Raw genomic sequence first — 21718 nt, 5'->3', positions numbered from 1 at the left:
GCTTCGTCATGTGCCCCCCCCCCGTACCTCACCCGGGGGAACTGCGATCCCCCGCGATCCCCCCCGAAACGACCTCTGCCGTTAGCCGTCCCTCCTGAACTGGCTCTCTGACAGACCTGGCCCAAGTGCTTTTTGCTCCGTAGGGGGCTATGACATCGATGCCCCCTTCCCACCCATATCTTGAGAAAAATGAGGTCTATAATTTTTAAAAGTCTGCCCTGACCTTGATAGCCCAGGTTAGCCCAATCTCATCAGATCTTTATTTATTTATTTATTTATTTATTTGTTAAATTTATATCCCGCTCTCCCCCGTAGGGCTCAGGGCGGCTTACATGGCAAAAAACTTGCACATAAAAACATCAAATACTTTAGTACCTTTAAAAAACCATAATATATACAATTTAAAACTCAATCAGATATTAAAGTGCTCAAACTACACAGCGTCCATACCAAGATGTCAGAGAGGACAAACCACACACCAAACATCCCTTGGTAGGCATAGCGTAAAAGTTGTTAACAGATGTTCCACAGATGTTCCTCCTAGCCTCCTAGGGCCCTCACCCCCCCACATTGATGATATACAGCGGGGCGGGCAGCGGCGGCCCCTAATCGAAAGCCTGGTGGAAGAGCTCCGTCTTACAGGCCCTGCGGAATTGCACCAGATGCTTTTGATGGTGTTCATGGCCATGTCATTTGTTCCCACATGGACCATCATGAATGAGTATTGCTGTGTAAGTTTGATGAGTTTTGGGGTCCTGTCTATAATATCTTTAATTTTCGCCCCTAGCAAGCAACACACCTCTCGAGCCAGAGGGTTAGGCCTGGACACATGCCGTTCCATACCCCTCAGCAGGGAGTCACCTATGACCAACATCCTCCTATTCCTTCCAGTGCCATTTCTTTGTATCTCCCTAGGGCTTTATAGGTAAGAACCAGCACTTTGAAGCGAATCCGGTACGCTATTGGCAACCAGTGCAGCGCTTTCAGCACAGGCTGAATGTGGTCCCTTCTAGAGAGACCCATTAACAGCCTGGCCGCAGCATTCTGAACCAGTTGCAGCCTCCGGATTTGTGACAAAGGCAGACCCCATGTAGAGAAGCGAAGCAACCTTGGAATCCCTTGGATGGGAGACCACCAAGGGATTCCAAGGTTGCTAGTGCAGGCAGGCAATAGCCAACCACCTCTGAACATCTCTTGCCTTGAAAACCCTATGGGGTCAGTATAAGTTGGTTGCGACTTGACTGCGGAATAATAATCACAGTGAAAAATGTGCCATGTAAAATAAAGCAATTTAAATTGATTTTTTAGAGTTTTTCATTACATTGTATGGTTAGTGGTTAGAGTGCTGGGCTAAGATCTGGGAGACCAAGATTCAAATCCCGGTTCTGCCGTGGAAGCTCACTGATTCATCGTGGCCCAGTCACACCTCCCAGGGTTTCATGAGGATAAAACGGAGGAGATAAAAGAATGATGTAAGCCACTTTGGGTCCCCACTAGGGAGAAAGGCAAGATATAAATGAAGCAAATAAATAAAAAATGATTTTTGTCTTTATTTTGGTGCCCCTGAAGCCTAGAGCCCTGAGTTACCACCTGGCTTGTCCCGATCAGTGTTTCCCAAACTCTTTCAATCCACTGCCCCCCTTTGTTCCATAAACTCATCCACCGTGCCTCCACCCTGCCCTACAAAAAGTGTTACTCAGAATAGTGATTAACACAACACACTAAAGAAGATAATAGCAATAAAATTCAAAACAGTAACAATTAATTGCACATTTATTCAGAATCCAATTAAAACTTTTTAGTTTAATTCGTTCAACAAAACTGATGAACTTGATCCAGCGATACCAGCTTTTCAAAGTCTGATAGTCGTTTAGCAAGAACCTCAGATACCACATCTAATAACTACTTCACTGTTCAGTGAGTTCTTAATGCGTTGGATGGGCTTGATGAAGTGATACCAGTTTCCTAATGTCTGGTTTAAAGTCACTTAGCAGGAGTCTTAAATCACCATATTTAGTAATCTAGAGTTGATTTCTTTGCCTGGAGAGATATCATTTTGTACCTCAATTAGTTCTTCCTCTGCCCCAACTTTCTCAGTATCTGAAAATGGATTTATCCCTCCTTCTGGAATTTCCATCGAAAGATGATCCTCAGATCTCCAGACATATCTTCATGCAGCTTATCCAAATGGTCACAAAAAAAACTTGCAGGACCCCACCTTTCTCTTGTAGCTCAGACAGGGTTGGAAATCAGTATAGCTTGGGACAGCATATACTGTGCTTGAATAGTTAACTGGGGGGGGGGTAGAGACAACAGATTTGGCCTTAATAAGTTTGATCTCATTTGCTTGCAACTGCAAATTCATTTCATTGAACTTTGCAAATAGTTCTGATAAATAAGCAGCGTTGTGCATGATCCTTTTGAGTTCATCACTGAGCAAAGCATCCATGTCTTCAGAAAAGTCCACAAGTATGAAGCAGCAAACAGTTAGAATCATCATCATTCTGAACTCAGAGTTCCTGGAATAGTCAATCATTTTATTCATTGCAGTAATGACATTGTGTAAGGAGTTGTGCAGGCGATCACTGAGGTTTTTCTGCAACCAGATGTTGGTGATGAATGACACAGTGAATGGTAGAGACATTTGGCACTTAACTTTTCCAGTTAAGCAACACACCCACAGTAGCTGCCAGTCATTGATGGTGCTCCATCAGTTGCACAAGCAAGGATGTTAGGAATTGGCATTTCCTTGTCTTTGAAGAACTGCTCAACAACACAAAATATTGATTCCCCTTTAGTGTCTCTTCTTAGTTGCCTTGCAAATAACAACTCTTGTGCCAAACTTTCATCCTTTATGAAGCAAACATAAGTGAGAAGCAAAGATTCATTGCCTGGCAAAGTTGACTCATGCAGCTGTATTGTCACTTCTGTTGTCCTTAGTATGCTGCACAATGTATTTTCCACATTTTCAGCCATTTCATCTATACATCTTTGCGCTGAATTGCTGCTGAGAGGAATTAGTCTCTCAGGATTTACCAGCAAAACTTTGAAAATGACAAAGAGATGAAAACACACAAGGTAATATTAGTTCTTCAGAACACAGTATGCTGGTCTGACTAGAGCTCTGGTAATGTATTTGATAAAAATTCCAACAGTTTCCACCAGATTTCAGCACTATGCAGAGGCAGAAACTTGGAGTTCCATTTGCCAGCATGGAACGATAGCCTGGTCAATTTTAAAGAAGTGAACAACATGCTCAAAGGGACTTACCTCCAGTGCCCCCCCCTGCTGGCCCCTTGTTTCTTAGTGCCCCTCTAGGTAATCCCACCCATCCCAGGGGGTAGTACCACCCACTTAGGGAACCACTGGTCTAGAGGGTCAAGCCAGCCCTCCTTTCTGGTTACAGGCAAAATGGAACTAATACTGTCCAGGGTGAGACCTCCCATCCTTTCACTTACGTCCAAGGAGACAGAGGCCTCCAGACTGTGCCAAGGAAACCATCGGGGGGGGGGGCTGCAAAAGCCCAATATGATGGTGCTGGATCAACTTCCCAGCTCTGCATGATGCCTAGAAACCAGGGGCTAGCTGGCAGCCATCCTGCAGGGGCCTGCAGCAGAGGCACCAGGCAACAAGGGTGGCAGATGAGCAGCAGAACCCACCATAAGCAATGGCCATTTCCTTATCTGTTGTGCCTTTGGAAGAGTGAGGCAGGAAACAGGCTGCAGTGACCTCCTTAGGGCAACAGGGGCCAGAGGAGAAGTCCTATAAGACTTCCTGTGGGGGAGGGACAAGGGAAATGGGATCCTAGGCAGGCAGCTGCCCATTGTGCCTAGGACTCGTCATAGGCCCTTTTCCCCTAGGATAGAGGGAGTCGGTGAGGCCAGAGTTGTCCCACCCCCAAGCAGTCCTTTAAAAAGTGCATCCTGGGAGAACTGGGGAGAAAGGGCCAGACCTCACCTGAGGAGAGGTTACTGGCAGGAGTGGAGATTGGTGCTGTAACCCCCTCCCTTTTTCTGAGGTTCTTCCCACAGGCCAAGCTGTACTAAAGGAGCCCAGGAGAAGGAGACAGCCCTGGGCTCCAGCCCAATGCCTGAGTCTGACGAGTACATTTTCATAAATGTAATGACTGTGTCCTGTTTATCGGCTATTTGGTGTCGCCTCAGCTTCTGAGGCTTAATCCTTACAGTTGCTGCTGAAGTGGCAGGATAAGATAAGGGTGTAAGGACAACAGCAGCAGCAGCAACAACAATTAAGAAATCCAGAAGAGGACCTTGTCTGATAGAAGAGCAGGCAGGATTAGCAGTAAGCAGAAAGCTCTGGTATTTGGGAGAGGTGACTCTGGAGACAGGAGGTGTTGGCTGCTTGACAGAGAGTTTTAGGCCTTTGGAACAGCGCCGAGAAGGCCAGTGCATGAGAAGGGAACATAGAGGTGGGAGATGAAGGGCAGAGCATGAGAAACCCGCAGCAGGAGTGTGGTGGCTTTTATTTGACTAACTGCTGCTGGCACAAGACAATGCCTGTCTTTGACTCCCAGGGAGTTCTTCTTCAGGCAGCGCTTTCCCCCGTGTGTTTGTTTAAAGCAAACTTGCTGAGAAATTGGCTGAAGCAGAATCAATTGTTCTGGCGGTCTTCTTTCAAAACCGCTTGGCTGACCAAAGAAGCATGCTGCGAAAGCTTAGGCCCCTAGATTTCCTTTCAAAAGAGACAAAGGAAGGGGAATTAGAAAAAAAAAATCAAGATTAGATTAAGCAATAAAAGGAGGAATGGATTTAAGCAGATAATTCAGTCAGATAACCAATTTGCAACCTGGTCACCCCCTTCTTCTGAGAACTTCAGAGCGGGTCTCCAGAAATGTTCCTGCGAGTTTTGTTCTGTTGAAATTTCAAAGCTTGGTTCTATCAAAGGGAAGGCTGGGGCCGAATCCAATTCTGCTGAATCTCCGGGAACTGATGTTAGTGGGAGCTTGAATGGGTAAAAAAAAAAATATTATCCATTGAAGTCAGTGGGAATATTTCAGCTGATTTTAATGAGCGCTGGAAGCAACACCAAGCGACGATTCTCACTCAACAGGCAGATGAAAATATGACCCATTTTGTGGGTTTTGTAAGAGATGGGATGTAAAAACAAAACCCCTAAAAGTTTTTAAAATGTGCCTACATGATGCAGGAAGTGGTGGTGGCTACGAGCATAGACAGAATTTCACTGATTGACCATGTTGATGGACTCTGCTCTTGTACTACAATCTCCTCTTGTGTAGAAACACAAGGAAAAGATTGCAATAGTTGCTTATGCTGAGTCAAACATATATGTATTTGTATTTCTGGTTGTGCAAGAACTTGTCCAACCAGTTTCTTGGCACTGTTAAATATAGGAGGGATGTGGAATGGTATAGCATAGCTCGGTCTCATCAGATCTTGGAAGCTAAGCAGGGTCAGTACTTGGATGGGCGACCACCAAGGAAGCCTTTGCAGGGGCAGGCAATGGTAAACTACCTCTGCCTAATCACTTGCCTTAGAAACCCTGTGGAGTCACCATAAGTCAGCTGCAACTTGATGACACTTTACACATATACACACACATACATACTATGAGCGCCGAAGAATAGATTCTTTTGAACTATGGTGCTGGAGAAGACTCTTGAGAGTCCCTTGGACTGCAAGCAGATCAAATGAGTCAATCCTAAAAGAAATCAACCCTGACTGTTCCCTGGAAGGCCAGATAATGAAACTGAAGCTCAAATACTTTGGCCACCCAATGAGAAGGGAGCACTCACTGGAGAAGACCCTGATGCTGGGAAAGACTGAAGGTCAAAGAAGATGGGGACGGCAAAGGATGAGATGATTAGACAGTGTCATAGATGCAACGAACATGAAGTTGAGCAAACTTCAGAGGACGGCGGAAGACCGGAAGGCCTGGCGGGATCTGGTCCATGGGGTCGCGAAGAGTCAGACTCAACTTTGCTACTGAACAACAACAACTATACACACACACACACACACACACGAAGTGGGACCCACGATACTTGTGGGGGGTGAGTATTCCCTGCAGCTCCCAGGTGGCTCGCCTGCTGAAGCAGCAGGAGCTCTGCACAGAGGAGGATGCGGTAGGGGCTGCAGGTGAGCCCAGCCGGTGGTCCGTTGGGCTCTCCTGGATCCCCCCCACGACAACAGCAGCAACAGCTGTGGCTGAGTCCAGCCACCAGCCCTCCAAGGTTTCTCCCCCCCCCAGCCACCGCAGATGCGAGCAGCAAAAGCGGCGAGCCCTGTGCAGCTCTTCTCCCCCCCGCCGCCGCTGCCGCCATCAGCAGCAACGGCGGTAAACCCTGCGTGGCTCCTAGCTACTGGGCCGGCCAGGTCCCCCCCCAGCAATGGCCATGGCTCCCAGCCGCCGGCTGCCAAGGCTTCTCTTCCCACGCCGCCGCCGCCAGCAGCCACAGTTCCTATTGGTAAGTACTTTCTCTGCGCATGTGCAGGGAAGGCTCTTTTAGTTTTGGGGGGGATTTAAATATCCCCCGTATACTTTTTTCAACTTTTCAGATTTTTCTGCACATCTGGGGATTGCCCCAAATGTGCGGGAAAATCTCTTTGCCCCCCAGGTGTCTTTGATGTGCAGATTTAGATATCCGCACGCAGGGGGTGCCTTGGCTATTAGATATATAGTTATAGTGTGAGAAAAGTGCTGGGTGTTGCCCAAGATCTTGTGCATTCAGTTTCTTGGTACTATAATACGTAGCGAGGAAAGCACTGGGTGTTGCACAAAATCATGTGTAAGTGGAACTGTGCTAGGTTCACTTGTTTACAGTTGTGCACTGCTGGATTCAGACTGGTGTGTGGTGGTATTAAGGCACTCTCTGTGATGCTAGATGTGCTGTGGTTCATCCCCAAGGCTAATTATCATGTGATGTTGCAGTCACCCAATGTGGCATGTGCAGGTGTGGACCAACCATAGTTCCACAGTCTGCAAAGCCAAATTCGACAAATTCACCACGAACAGGATCAGTCTTCCAAATGCTGTATTAGCCCTGTAGAACTTGTGACCTGCCAAACTGAATATAGCTCACTAGCTATGTTTGACAGGTACTTGAGAATATATGTACACATGTGACTTTGCAGTCCCCAAAAGACAGTTAAAATAAATTTACAGAGCCGCAAGGGGCAGCTGTGTTTGTCTTGGTGGGTCACGTCTTGCGCGGTTCTGTGCTAGAAGATAGTTGAACAGGTTTCCATTGGTTAGATGTAGAATCATCGTCAGAAATGAGAGTTGCGCATCTGTCACGGAGTTGTGCTTGCTAAGTGAAATGCTGATAGCAAATAATGGTTTAGTAGACAGAAAAGCATGTAGGGACTGTGAGAAGTATGCAAGGGCAGGAAATCGAGAGACACGGGCTCCATGGAGAGGAACAGTGAACTATGACAGTTATAAACCACTTTGCCTTGGACCTTGGAAGCTAAGCAGGGCCAACTCTGGCAAGTAATTGGAAGGGCAACCTCCAAGGAATACCAGGGCTGGGATGCCCCACTAGGGGTCACCAGAAGTCACCGTGACTTCCAGGCTCATGCGCACAACACAATCAAAATACTCACAAAAAATAGTAAAACCCCCCAACAAACTTTCTCCTTGGCCAGTGGTAGCTGTTTTCATATCGCCTGGTCCTGTGGAGGTTTGCCTTTGTTTAACATGTGGTTCATTAAGATAATGATAATCAAGAAAGTCAACATATTCCAGCATTATGAAAGATGGAAAGGGCGAAAATCTTCGGAGTCTCCTCTCTCTGCGCTGCTCGTAATTTTCTAAACCACTATCAGGCCCATAGCCAGGATGTTGTGGCTTGTGGGGCAAATTTTTCTGGTGGGGCTGAAGTTCTCAGTGCAGAAAGAAAAGCCACAGCTAATAGAAAACTGTTACCAGGATAGATTGCAAGCTGTCAACCACTTTAGATGACAGTTCTCAGCTGCTGCAAGTTAATCACTTCTGCCAGCCTAAGCAACAGTTCTGATAACAAGCCGGTAGGTAGGGGTGATGACTTCTATAGTCAAGAAAGCTAACACTTAGGCAGAAAAACTCTCTTAAAGGAGACCAGTTTCTTGACACAGAGTTAGAAGGGATCCTAGAGGTCACCTACTCCAACCCCCTTGCTCAGTGCAGGAATTAGTCAACTACAGTAGGCCACTCTGCTTAAAAGAGCACATGCCTTTTTAAAAAAAGCTTTAAAATGATTCAAAAAATTCTGATAACAAGCCGGTAGGTAGGGGTGATGACTTCTATAGTCAAGAAAGCTAACACTTAGGCAGAAACACTCTCTTAAAGGAGACCAGTTTCTTGACACAGCGTTAGAAGGGATCCTAGAGGTCACCTACTCCAACCCCCTTGCTCAGTGCAGGAATTAGTCAACTACAGCAGCCCACTCTGCTTAAAAGAGCACATACCTTTTTTAAAAAAGCTTTAAAATGATTCAAAAAAAGCATTCACAGGAGAAATTCTTGTGGGCTTGTGCCTTTAAGAAAGGGGGCGGAGCCCCCAAAGCCCCACCGTAGCTGCAGGCCTGATCACTATCATGGTTAGGAATATAAAAAGCTGCCCCACTAGCCCTCTGCATACAGTCCATATGGGTACGGGGGAGAGGCTATATCTCAGTGGTAGAGCATCTTGTATGCATGCAGAAGGCCCCCATTGTCAATCCCTGACAACTCCAGCTAAAAGGATCAGGTGGTAGGTGATGTGAAAGACCTCCACCTGAGTCCTTAGAAAGTGACTGCCAGTCAAAGTAGACCACATTTACCTGACGAAGCATAAGTCAGCTTCATGTGCTCCTGAATCAATATGATGTGGTGGGGGAGTGCACATGAGCACACTGCCCTGCCTCCACTTGTGTGTGAGGGCCAGCTCATCAGCACGGCATTGGCATCTGTAGGTACCATCTGTGTGACTGGGAATATTTGAAAAAGCAGCATTCCTAATCACAGGGATGGTTTCTACAGACATACACAGTCTACGCATGTAGACACACCCATGAACCAGTAATCATGCATACGCAGGGGTGGGGCCATTGCACATGTGCCCACTTCCCATTTACAAGTAGTGTCTGTTCTACTGCAGTGGGTCTCTGTGGTCTCAGGCCGGTCTTTCCTCGCTGCCTTATCAGAGCTTCTTTAAAAGGGAAACGTCAGAGATTGAACTTGAGCATGTGCTCAACAGCTCTGCTATGGCCCTTTCCCCAGTGCCTGCTTTTGGCATTCATCAATGCCTCCTTGCAAATGGCTACCTCCGTATGCCCATTTCAGCAATCAGTTTACCAGATGCAGAGCATAAGTCACCTTGGAACTAGATGTATGCGATCAGGGATTTATTTTTGGGGTCGGCTGTTAGACTTTTTGTTCTGCTGTGCAAGGCTGCAATTATAGGCCATTACTTTTCCAATATGAAATGGTCAGATTGGAAAAAACTTATTGGAAAAGACTTGTCAGCCTCTCGGCCTGTATACAAAACATGGTAAATAACAGATCTGGATCTTAATGGTGAGAACCTATATGAGAAAGGAAGCTGTATATGGAACTGTGGAAACCAACTTGTAACTAGGGACATTCAAATTCAGCCCCTTCATTTGCCAGGCATCCCTTCTGCCTTTTCATATGATAACACTGTGTTTTTGGGACTCATAGCTGCAAAGGCAGACTAGCAATGTTTAGGGTGTACATCCAACTTGCTGTTGTTCATCACATCTCCATTATTATGGACAATAGGCTTTTAACTGCGCACCATTTTGCCCATTCAAAAGCAAGGAAGTTCCTAAGTACTTCTGAAACTTTCTGTTTTCGCAGCGTAGATCTAAACTGCCGTTTCTCATTGTATTTGCTGTATCAGGCTGCCCATTCAAAAGCAGGAACTGTCTAAATCGTATAGTGCAAATCCAAAACACTGTTGTTGTTTTTTACGTTGCGTGCTCAGTGGATTTAATTGCGCATCCCATTGCAGCGATAATCTCAAAGTCGCTACTTGCTGGGGACCGCTATCTGCCACAATGGCTGTGCGGTTTTCACACTGGATGCAGAAGATCGCAGACAATCAAGGCAGACCTAACTAGCCCCTGAGAAATACATCTGTCATCTCTCTCTGCCAGTCCCTTGAAGTCCCTGACATAACTTGTCGCTGAGAGACTGATTGTGATGAGCGCAAAAGGGAGGCGGCTCAGTGAAGGTGAAACGGATTTCTCTCGGCGCTTTGCTTTCCACAGGCGAGTGACCTCCTGCTGTTCCTGAGCCTCGGCGGAGGGAGCCTGTTCCCATCAGTCCCGTGCTTGCCATATTCAAGACCAGGCAGATTTATATAGATCATCAATTTGACAATTATACACACCTGCAGGCTTAATTGCCCCCCATTTCCTTGAGCCCCAGACAGATTTATGACTCGATCCAATTCTTGTAACTCTGAAACACGCTTGATTGGACCCAAAAGCCCTTTATCCTGATCAGTCTCTCAGCTCTGCTGGTCTTTGGACCCCTTCCCCTTTGATGGATCCTTTCTCCCTCCCTTCCGGGGGAAAATAAATTAACGAGCTGTAGCCAGCTAGATCCTCTTTCCATTTTTCTTTTTATATAGCATACTGGTATATTTGAAAGCTGCTCTTGCTTCAGTTGCATGTATGACATGCAGGGATTTTGGGAGGGGGGAAAGGCATGCATGTTGGCACGGGATTTTAAAAAGGTATAAAAATAGGAATAATAAAAATGGGGTTTTGGAATTGGATAATGGAATGTTTTTTAGAAGCTGCGGTGGCTCAAGTGATTAAGATGCTGAACTGCAGGCTGTGGAAGGTCAGTAGTCCAGCAGTTCGAGATCCGAGTTGCCGCATGACGGAGTGAGCTCCCGTCTCTAGTTCCAGCTCCTATCAACCTAGCAGTTCGAAAGCACGAAATTGCAAGTAGATAAATAGGTACCACTTCGGTGGGAAGGTAAAAGCGTTCCGTGCGCCTTGGCATTTAGTCATGCCAGTCACATGACCATGGAAACGTCTTCAGGCAGCGCTGGCTCTTCGGCTTTGAAACGGAGATGAGCACTGCAACCCTAGAGTGAGACTCGACTGGCTTTTGAGCAAGGGAACCTTTACCTTTACCTTTAATGGAATGTTTGGGTGAACATTGGGAGGGGCTAGGTTATGGATGTATGAATTTCATGACAGATCTTGTGTTTCCATACTCCTTTTCTCTAGAGAGGATTATTTAAACTCAAATATCACTGATGGTGATCATTGTAACTTTAGAAGTGACCCTCAGCAAGCAGCTGAGAGTCAGCGTGGTATAATGGATGGGATAGCAGAACAGAACAGGGGAGCCCTGTAATCCTGGTTCAGCTTTGAACACAGTGTTCAGACATTAAGGAAAACCAGGACCTAATTAAATGAACCATGGTTACTGTGATTGAAAGCATCCTACTCCACTAACTGTGGTTATTTGGGCTCTGTCAAATCAGGATCTCAAGATGTTTTGTTAACCACAGCTAGTCTTAACAATGGTTCTGTGTTATGTTTGAATGCAGGCATCGTGGCTTAATCCTGGTTTAATTCTGCCTTGTTCTCTGGCAACACTATCCTAGTTTACAGAGAAAAGGCAGTGAAGCCAGCAAATTATATATTTATTTAAATATATATCATACTTTTCTCTTCATCGGGGACCCAAAGCACCTTACAGCTCTCACACACAGAGATAAACAAGCAAACCAACAGCCAGCAGCAGAAGAAAAATCAATTATATCTCCAGGATTCCCTGAAGGCCACAGGTGAAGAGCCAAGGGCACCTCTTGCTCTTTGGCTTGTACCCAAAGGTTTGCTGGTTTGGCCTTGCCCAGTCTTTAACAACTGAAACAGAAAGGGAAACAGGAACTCAACCTTGATCTTGTACAGGTGGCAGACTTTTCCCCATGATTCCTTTCCCTGTTAAAACAGCCCAGACTGTAACACCTGAAACAGGGAGAAAAGCCTCTGTATGTAGTCATATATCGGTCCAGGTGACAACAAACCATAGTTAGGATGATGTATGGTTAACAAATAAGCTACGCACTCTAGCTGGAAACCCCAGTTTGATCCCAGCCAACAAACCCAGGTTTGTTGCAATGCCTGATCAGATGTAACACTCACAACCAACTGCGATTAAATTAAACCACAGTTTATTTGATGTCTGAATGCAGCCCTTAACTAAAAAAGATCAGATGACAAATTTTCCTTTTGCCCTCCCCTCCTGGTCTCTGATCTTAGCCATATCTGAGCTTACAAATTGTTTTACCTTCATTTGCTATTCATTGGCAAAGCTGTTTATGCTTTCCAGCAGATTCTATGATGGGGAAGAAGGCTAAAAAAAATTCTAATCTCCAAATACTCTGTTGTAAATCAACATTTATGCAAAACATGCCTGTTTGGCTTAATCGTCATGCTTTATTTTCAATGCTGTTTGAATGCAGAATTTTGCCTCTGGAAGGCAGAACAAGGTTGACGATGAGTATTGTCGGGGTTTATGAAGTGAAGCTCCGGGAAAGGGAAGGGATCCAACCCTTGCTTTAAAGCAGACGAACAAGCAAAGCATTTATGGCACCAGGCACCGTATTTTCTTACAGGGCTCTGATCATAGGGAATTGCAGAACATGCTTAGATCGCAAGCTCCCTTTGAATATATAGGTGAGTGCTCAAGGCCAGCCTTCAGCCATGAACGTGTTCTCACCTCTGGAGTGATGATGAACAGCCAGCCGCCATTGTTCCATGCAGCGAGTCTGAATTTGCTAAAATAATACCTGATTCCCGTCGCCCTTTTGGCCCTCGCTGTAATGAGCTCTTAAACAAATTAGCTCGCCGGAGCAGGCCGAGGTTTCAGTCCATCTCATCTCTATAATGCATCCCTCCGTCTCGCTACAGTCGTCTGTTCGACCTAGCCTCCGCAAATATGTTCCGATGGCGTGCCAAGTGCCAGGCAGATGGTTTAGAATAGATAGCCATTACCTTGACTGTCAGACTTTTAACGGAATATTAATTGCCTCCATACAAACATTCCTCGCTGTCTCCTGGAAGGAAGGTAGTCCAGGAAATGTTATCACATACTCTCCCCCGCCCCGTGCTATTAAAAAAAAAAGTTTGACTTCAGACACGAGCAACAAGAAGAATGAAGTTTTATCATTAGGATAAGTGTGAATTCTTAAAAAGATCCCCCATCTGTGTTTTCATTTCACCTGCAAAAATATACATCCCTCAACTTTCTCCCCCTGTGGGTAAAAAAGAACCCAAACCCAAGAAGGGCAATCTTGCACTGAAAGGTGATCAGAGGAAGAAGAGTTAAGTGGCCTGCCTGTCTTTCCTTTGTTTAGGCGGCCTGACTGCAGAAGCTGATTTTGATAAAAAGCTAGAGAACTACAGAAGAACTCCTTGGGGTGACCAGATTGGCCACCAGAGGAGCCCAATGCAGAAAGCAGGGTGGGTCTGTTTGCCACACAGAGGGGGCTCTCAGCAGCCTCCTGCACTCTGTCCACCAGTTAAGACTGGGGGGGGGGGTCTTCTTAACCAAAGAGTGAATTTTCTTGCTGTCTAATCATCTATAAAGAGACCTGTTTAATGTGTATTTAAATGCAATCATGCAGCTACTTAGATTATACATCAATTATTTTAAATGATTTATAGGATGTGTGTGGGTTTTTGTGTGTGTCTGAACTAGTTTTAACGACACAGAAAATTCAATGAGTCTCCCATTGGGATCTCTAGCGCTTGAATCATTTTAATTTTGAGGGGGGGGCATGGTTATGAAAGTATTGAATCTGGCAATTTTATGATTAACCTAATTGCATTAAAATTCTTCAAAACAGGATTTCAGAGATAGGCTTTTAAAGATGTATGTTATGGCTAAGGGGTTTTTTTTTTTAAAGCAAAATTTGATTCCTCGCCCCAAAATGCCAATATTGGAATGCTGCCGCACTCTGAGCCTGAAATTCCATTCTACTCTAGTCTCGTCTTGTATTTTTCAGTTTCGTTCCTCTTTTATAACAGATACTCTTTCATTCTGAGCATACACTCGAAGACCTTTGGGAATCGCGTGTGTTTTGCAAATTCACAGAAGAACCGTTATTACGGTAGAACTAGAATCCCTACATTTTGAGTAGTTATTTTAGAAAAAAAACCCCATCTTTCTGAACGGAGGAAAACAGGGCGGTTTCCTTGTGTGGATCCAGTTGAGAGCTGACTTCACATTGTCCACACCTAGATGTTGTGACCTGACGAAAATATGGGGAGGGGAGCAGAGCTCACCCGAAAGGTGATGGGGAGGCAGAGGGAAGTGTACTTAATCAAGATAATACACCTGAGGAGCAAGGAGATGATCTGTATGAGTCAACACATAGGATCAGGAAGAAAAAACAAGATTGGAGTCTGCAGGACCAAGGACAGCTCCCAGGTGCTTCAGTGCATTTAACAGCCAACTGGAACTCACTGGAGAAGACCCTGATGCTGGGAAACGAGGCCGCCGGAAAAAGAACAAGATTGCCGCATGGGTGCCGGTAGGGAACCCCTCCCCCGTGAAAGATTGTGGCCCTAGTTAGATATATATAACTACATAATGTAGTTCATTGTAAACCGCTCTGAGACCCATTAGGGGTTACGAGCGGTATAGAAATCGAAATAATAAATAAATAAAGATTGGTCAAAGAAGATGGGGACTGCAAAGGATGAGATGGTTAGACAGTGTCATCGATGCAACGAACATGAAATTGAGCCAACTTCAGAGGACGGCGGAAGACAGGAGGGCCTGGCGGGAGGTGGTCCATGGGGTCGCGAAGAGTCGGACTCGACTGTGCGACTGAACAACAACAAAAGGGACCCTCACCTTTTCTACTTACATCTATATCTTAACCCCTTACAACTTCTGCCTTTACTCTTCTACTCTGCCTTTACCTCTTCCACTGCCCATCTCATGCTCAGCCTCCTCTTTGGGAATCTAAAAAGAGTCAATAGTCTAGCCTGGAGTCTTATACTTCCTTGTCGTCTTGTAATTTCCAAGAATATCCATTGGCACCTTTGATAAAATGGGCAGAGGGATTGTGAAAATTTGGTGATACAGCAGTTTTTGAAGGGCTTCCAGCTTGGTTGTTTCAAGCAACCAGAACACGGGGCCTCAGCTGCTGTGTTGTTTCAGTATTGGGGTTGGTATCCTGCTCTTCTAAGAGCTGTATGACTACAGGGCTTCCAAGTTCTCTTATACTTCCTCCTTGGTGCTGGTGTCCAGGTTGGGAAACACACCCCAATACTCTGTGATTAGTTTGGAGGCAAAAAATTCCCTATTGTTCTTTATTTGTGAAACGTTAGAGGCCCAAGGCCACCTTTACTGATAATCACAATTGCTGCCACCACTTGCCTCCGAGTCTAAGCAGGCATTGCAAGAACTTGTTCTTATACTTGAACACAAATGAAGCTGCCTTATACTGAATCAGATCATTGGTCCATCGAGGTCAGTATCCTCCACTCAGATTGGCAGCAGCTCTCCAGGGTCTCCAGAGAGCCAGTTTGGTATAGCGGTAAGGAGCGTGGACTCTAATCTGGGAGATCCGGGTTTGATTCCCCATTCCTCCACATGCAGCTGCCGGTGTGACCTTGATTCAGTTACAGGTTTTTTCAGAGCTGTTCTCTCACTCAAAAGAGCTCTCTCAGCCCCACCTACCTCACAGGGTGTCTGTTGTGGGGAGGGGAAGGGAAAGGAGATTGTAAGCCACTCTGAGACTCCTTTGGGTAGCAAAGGGTGGGATATAAGCCCAATCTCTTCTTCTTCTCTTCAATCAGAAGCCTTTCACGTCACCTGCTACCCTGTTCTTTTTAACTGGAGATAAGAACATACATAACATAAGAACATAAGAGACGCCAATGTTGGATCAGGCCAAAGGCCCATCCAGTCCAACACTCTGTGTCACACAGTGGCCAGAAATACCAGTGCCATCAGGAGGTCCACCAGTGGGGCCAGGACATTAGAAGCCCTTCCACTGTTGACCCCCCCAAGCACCAAGAAGACAGGGCATCACTTGCCCCAGAGTCCCTATCTATACCTTGTGGCTAATAGCCACTGATGGACCTGGGGATTGAAGCTGGGGCCTTCTGTGTCCAAAGCAGAGGCTCTTCTGTTGAGCCACAGCCTCTCTCCAATAATAGCCTTATGCTGAGGGAACAGAAACACAGCAATAACCCCACCAATAACCCAACCCCAAAGCGTTACTCGCTTGTCTTGTGAAAACATGTGTGCACTGAAAGTGATCGCTGCTGCTGCTGCTTCCCCAGAACTCTCCCAGAGTCTGTGACACATGAGATTAAATGGGCAGAGGTGGGAAGATGTATTGTACGTACCACTGTAAGCTGCTGTGTGCAGCAGTGAGAACCTGGCCTCCTGCACTGCTAGTTTAAGCGGTGAGACTTTACTGTCACAGATTTGCTTAAAACGTTAGAACACGTGACAACCTGCCTCCGTAGGTCTGTCATGAGGATGAATTAGGTAAGGACTTTAAAAATCTTTGCCCACCAAAAGCACTATAAAAATGATGGATGACCAGACTGCTGATCTGCAAACAGAAGAATACTTAAGTGATCAACAATGAATACCTGCAAAACACACAGACTCATCAATGGTTTAATTAAAAAAATGTTCCCGTTATCCTCGGCCATTGAGATAATCGCCTTTCTCCAGTGCTTGCAAATTAGCTAGGTGAGAATGACTGGCACATATCCGAAGATATATTCCTATCTTTCTTGAATATCTGGGGTAATCTTGAACCACAGGAGCCTTTTTTGGAATGTTAGTATAGGCACAGAACAGAGCTGAACTGTTAGAGGGGAGCCAGATTCATTCCACATCCAAAACAGAGTGAAAGTGGGCTTTAAAAGAAATCAACCCTGACTGTTCCCTGGAAGGCCAGATCATGAAACTGAAGCTCAAATACTTTGGCCACCAAATGAGAAGGGAGCACTCACTGGAGAAGACCCTGATGCTGGGAAAGACTGAAGGTCAAAGAAGACGGGGATGACAAAGGATGAGATGGTTAGACAGTGCCATAGATGCAACGAACATCAAGTTGAGCAAATTTCAGAGGACGGCGGAAGACCGGAAGGCCTGGCGTGATCTGGTCCATGGGGTCGCGAAGAGTCGGACTCGACTGTGCGACTGAACAACAACAACAAAAGTATATGCACAGAACAGAGCTGAACTGTTATAGGGGAGCCAGATTCATTGCACATCCAAAACAGAGTGAAAGTGGGCTTTCAGATGTTTTTCTCCTCCTGCCCCATCTACCACATAATTTACAGAGGAAGGGGGCTGGATTTCTCCAGCAGCTCTGATTGCTAGTTGCTGTCAGGTGGAAAATATTTCCAGTTCTGCAGCTTTCATCCCTGTTCCCAGTCTGCAGCTGGGGAAGAACCATTCCTCCCTACCTCCCAGCTCAAGTATTAGTGTTGAGCTAGCTTACATTTGAAATCTGTTACTCCCAGGAGCTGTGATTTATAGGTACCTCTATCTTTTTCAAACTACCTCTGCCCCTTTTCCCAGTTGGAAATCAATTTCCTCTTAAGTTTGGGCCTTAGCGTGCCCAAAAGAAATTGTAGTGTTGGTCAGATATAGGGATAAGACCACAAGAAGAGCTGTGCTGGATTAGACCAGTCATCTGGCCCCACTGGTGGACCTTCTGGTGGCACCTGGGTTTTGGCCACAGTGTGACACAGAGAGTTGAACTGGATGGGTCACTGGCCTGATCCAGCATGGCTTCTCTTATGTTCTTACGTTCCATTTAGTCCAGCATCCTGTCTCACACAGTGGCCAACCAGTTCCTCTGGAGGGTCAGCAACAGAGCAGAGGTTGAGGCCTTCCCCTAATGTTTCCTCCTTGCACTGGGATTCAGACGTTGACAGCCTCTGAACATGGAGGTTTCCTTTAGTCACCATGTCTAGTAGCCACTGATAGACCTGTGCTCCATTAATCTGTCTAACCCACTTTTAAATCTGTCTATGTTCGTGGCCATCACTACATCCTCTAGCAGCGAATTCTACATTTTAATCACTCATTGCGTAAGAAGTATTTCCTTCTGTCCATCCTGAATCTACTGCCCACCGGCTTCATTGGATGCCCAACTCTAAAAATCTAATTATAAAACATACAAAAATATATATGTATTTATTCAACATAAATTAAAATAACAAACAAGGGCCCATTCCTACCTCACATACAAATATAAAAACATACAAGGGCTAATAAGATAGACCTAACGCGTTTCGGCCTTTACAGGCCTTCCTCAGAGGTCTAATACAAACAGAACATGTTGGCTGATATGCAACAATACATAGAATCATACATATATGGAATAAAGACCAGAAACCAATTGCTCTGGTCAACTGTATATTCTTTTGAGATTGTCAGCCAAATGTTCCCAATAAAATGTTCCTTAGGTTAAAAGCAGTCAAACATTTTAGGGAATATGCTCCAACCCCCTAATCATCTTGATGATTCTGATTTCTTTTTTTGCAATTGAATTTGTCCCCTGAATCTTCTATCACTTGCCAAGTGCTATTTTCATGGATCTTGTGAGCCACGAAAGGAAAGTACTGACCGTCCAGGATCTTCATTCTTTCTGTTATAGCCACTTCCAGTCACAGGAAAGTTGATTCCTGGGGCTGAGGGACTTACGTGTACTAATAGCTGCAATGGCCAGGTGGCATTAGTGGGGAAGGAGAAAGGAACAAGTGCCCTTCCTGCCTCTTGCTTGAGCAGACATCTGTTTAAGGAACAGAAAGAAATGAGTGACTTTGCCCTTTCCCCTTGCCCACTATAGCTAGCTAACCAGTGCAGCTGTTAGTACACCCAAGTCCCTCCACCCTGGGAATAAACTTTCCAAGAATTGTAAATGGCTGCAGAGGGAGGAAAGAGTGGGAAAGATCCCGCAATCCTCTCTTCTGTGGATCACAGGATCCAGCCCTCTGTTTGCAGTTTGCAACCTCACTGTGTCACTTTTCTCTTAATTTTGATCTCATCAGAACAAACTTGGTTGTTGTGAACAATATGCTTTTGTGGTTGTGTTATGGCTTGTTTTAGCCTTTTGTTACTGTCCATGGGGTTTTCTTGGCAAAGATACTGGAGTGGGTTGCCATTTCCTTCTCGAGTGGATCATGCTTTGTCTGAACGTGAAATTAAGCAAACTCCAGAGCATGACGGAAGACAGGAGGGCCTGGCGTGATGTGGTCCATGGGGTCGGGAAGAGTCGGACTCGACTGTGCAACTGAACAACAACAACATATGGCTTGTTTATAGGACCACAACACATGCATGCCAGGGAGGGGACCATGCTAATGGGGTACTAGATAGCACCGTGTACAGTAACATTCAGTCCCCTCTGTTAAGTGCTCTGCCCAGTCAAGAGAGGGGAAGACATCCTGCGGTCTGTTTTTAAAGAGAGAGGAGCAGAGGAAGGGCATGTTTGGAAACGCACCGTCATGCATTTCTCTCCCTGCGAGGCGGCAGACCTGCAGCAAGTCCATACGAGAGGATGTATTTAATACAGAAGTATAAAGCTTACTTTAAGACATAGTTCAGATCAATGGGGGGGGGGAAATCTGTAACACAGAAGACAAAACAAAGCACTAAGCATAGAACCTGAGAGAAAATGATATAAAAATTCAAAAAGGGGTGGGAGGTGTGGATCATCTTTAATCAAAGGTAGCCCAATTTTAATTATACATTTCTAGAAGCTTTATGATAAGTACAGTGGCTGTGTAAAGCACAAGTCATTTTGATTTATAATTCTTTGCTTCTGTGGGTTTTGAAAAAAACATCTGTAACATCGTAACGCTTTAAAAAATGGATCTGAGGCGGGGTTGGCTAGTTAGCTCTGGAGAGCATGTGCCAGTTTTTCCAGACCCGAAACTGAGAGCAGGGGGCACTTTGTACCTCTCTATCGTGTTTTAACCCCGCCCGATCTCCAAGCAGTATCCATCGCTCACCTCTGTTTTATTTTCATGACTCCTCTCTGAGACAGATTAGACTGGGAGTGACTGGCCCAAGGGCATCCAGCAAGCTACATGGTTAAGTAGTGATGGAAACCTTGGTCTCCCCGATCTAGCTGTACGCCATAACGACTGTACCGCACTGGTGTATACAAGCCATCTTATTTCTCCCCACGGTCATGTGATGGGTATATTTTGCATGCTTCAAGAAAAAAGGACTGGGCCGTATGGACTGGACGGACACTGACCCAGCCCAATTACAGGCAGCCTTCTTCAGCGGCATTGCTCAGGAGAACGTCTTGGTGGATTATGCCAAGGCTTCAATCTCTCATGGTTTAGATCTCTCCTGATGGCTCCCTACAGCAGCCATCTCTGCTGATGAAGTGACTAGGGTCTGCGGGTACCAAAGTCCTTCAGCGAAGTCACACCACTCACTCCTTGTTCATTTTGTGCCAACAGTTTAAAGTGGCTCCTAATGGAGAACAGTATATATACATGCAAATACAGCTGTTAAGTGCGACTCATACTCGTGTACATTTAATCATCTAAGTACAAAACATTCTATAATGCAACAACAATCTCTGTCAGAACAGTACAAACTATAGAACAAGGGAGAGCAAAAAAATGTCCAGTGAAACTTCCCAAATCTGTGTAAGCCAATCACGAGGTTCCGGATGTATCACATCCTTCGTTGCATCCTAAAAAACTTCATCAGATCAATAAGATACAGTAAATATGTAGAACCAGGGCTATTTTTGGGCAGGAACGCACAGGAACGGAGTTCCGGCTGGCTCCTGAGTTGGCCACGCCCAGCAGGGACTCATTAGCATAATAGGCCACACCCAACAGCAGAAACTCATTAGGATTGGCTACATTAGGGGTGTGTGGCCTAACATGCAAAGGAGTTCCTGCTACAAAAAAAGCCCTGGGTTTTGACAACAAACAAGGTAAACAGAATAAGAAGCAAAAGGTGGGTGTGGCTGGATGATCACACTTCTGGTAACATGGGGGTGTGGCCTAATGTGCTAATGAGCTGTGCTGTCAGGGGTGTGGCCCAGTACGCTAATAAGTTCCTGCTGTTGGGTGTGGCCTATTATGCTAATGAGTCCCTGCTGGGCTTTTTCTACAAAAAAATCCCTGTGTAGAACCACATCAGTAAATGTATATCTTACTGGCAAATGTATCATGCTGACAGATCTATCACCTTACCATCTCTCTTCACAAGTACAAAACCTGTGAAGCCTCTTCACATCAGTTCATTCTGATTGGAAGCCACTGTAAGAAACAAAGTCATCCTTTTGTAATTTCTAAAAGTTACCTTTCCATTTTAATTCTTTTAAAAATTTTTATAGTTGTATTATCTCATTTACACTTACCTAGAAGTTTTTACCTAGAAGTGTTCCACTCCCTACAGTAGCCATCTCTGCTGGTGAAGGGGCTAGGGTCTGCAGGTACCGAAGTCCTTCAGCAACGTCACGCCACTCACTCCTTGTTCGTTTTGCGCCAAGGACAACAGTTTAAAGTGGCTCCTGATGGAGAGCAACACGGACCGTGACCTTGGAAGGACAATGTTTCTCTGCCCAGTGGCTGCCTATCCACGTCCCCTTCTCCAAGGACTGACGCCACGTGCCCTTGGAATGGTAAATTACGTGAGCGGTGGACGTGTTACATTACCCTGAACAAAGGAAACAGCACATGAATCTATATGATGGGACATCAGATTCA

This window comes from Gekko japonicus, unplaced genomic scaffold (assembly GCF_001447785.1).
Source record: "Gekko japonicus isolate JY-2015 unplaced genomic scaffold, Gekko_japonicus_V1.1 scaffold604, whole genome shotgun sequence".
Taxonomy (NCBI): Eukaryota; Metazoa; Chordata; class Lepidosauria; order Squamata; family Gekkonidae; genus Gekko; species Gekko japonicus.
Note: the sequence above shows the minus strand (reverse complement) of the source record.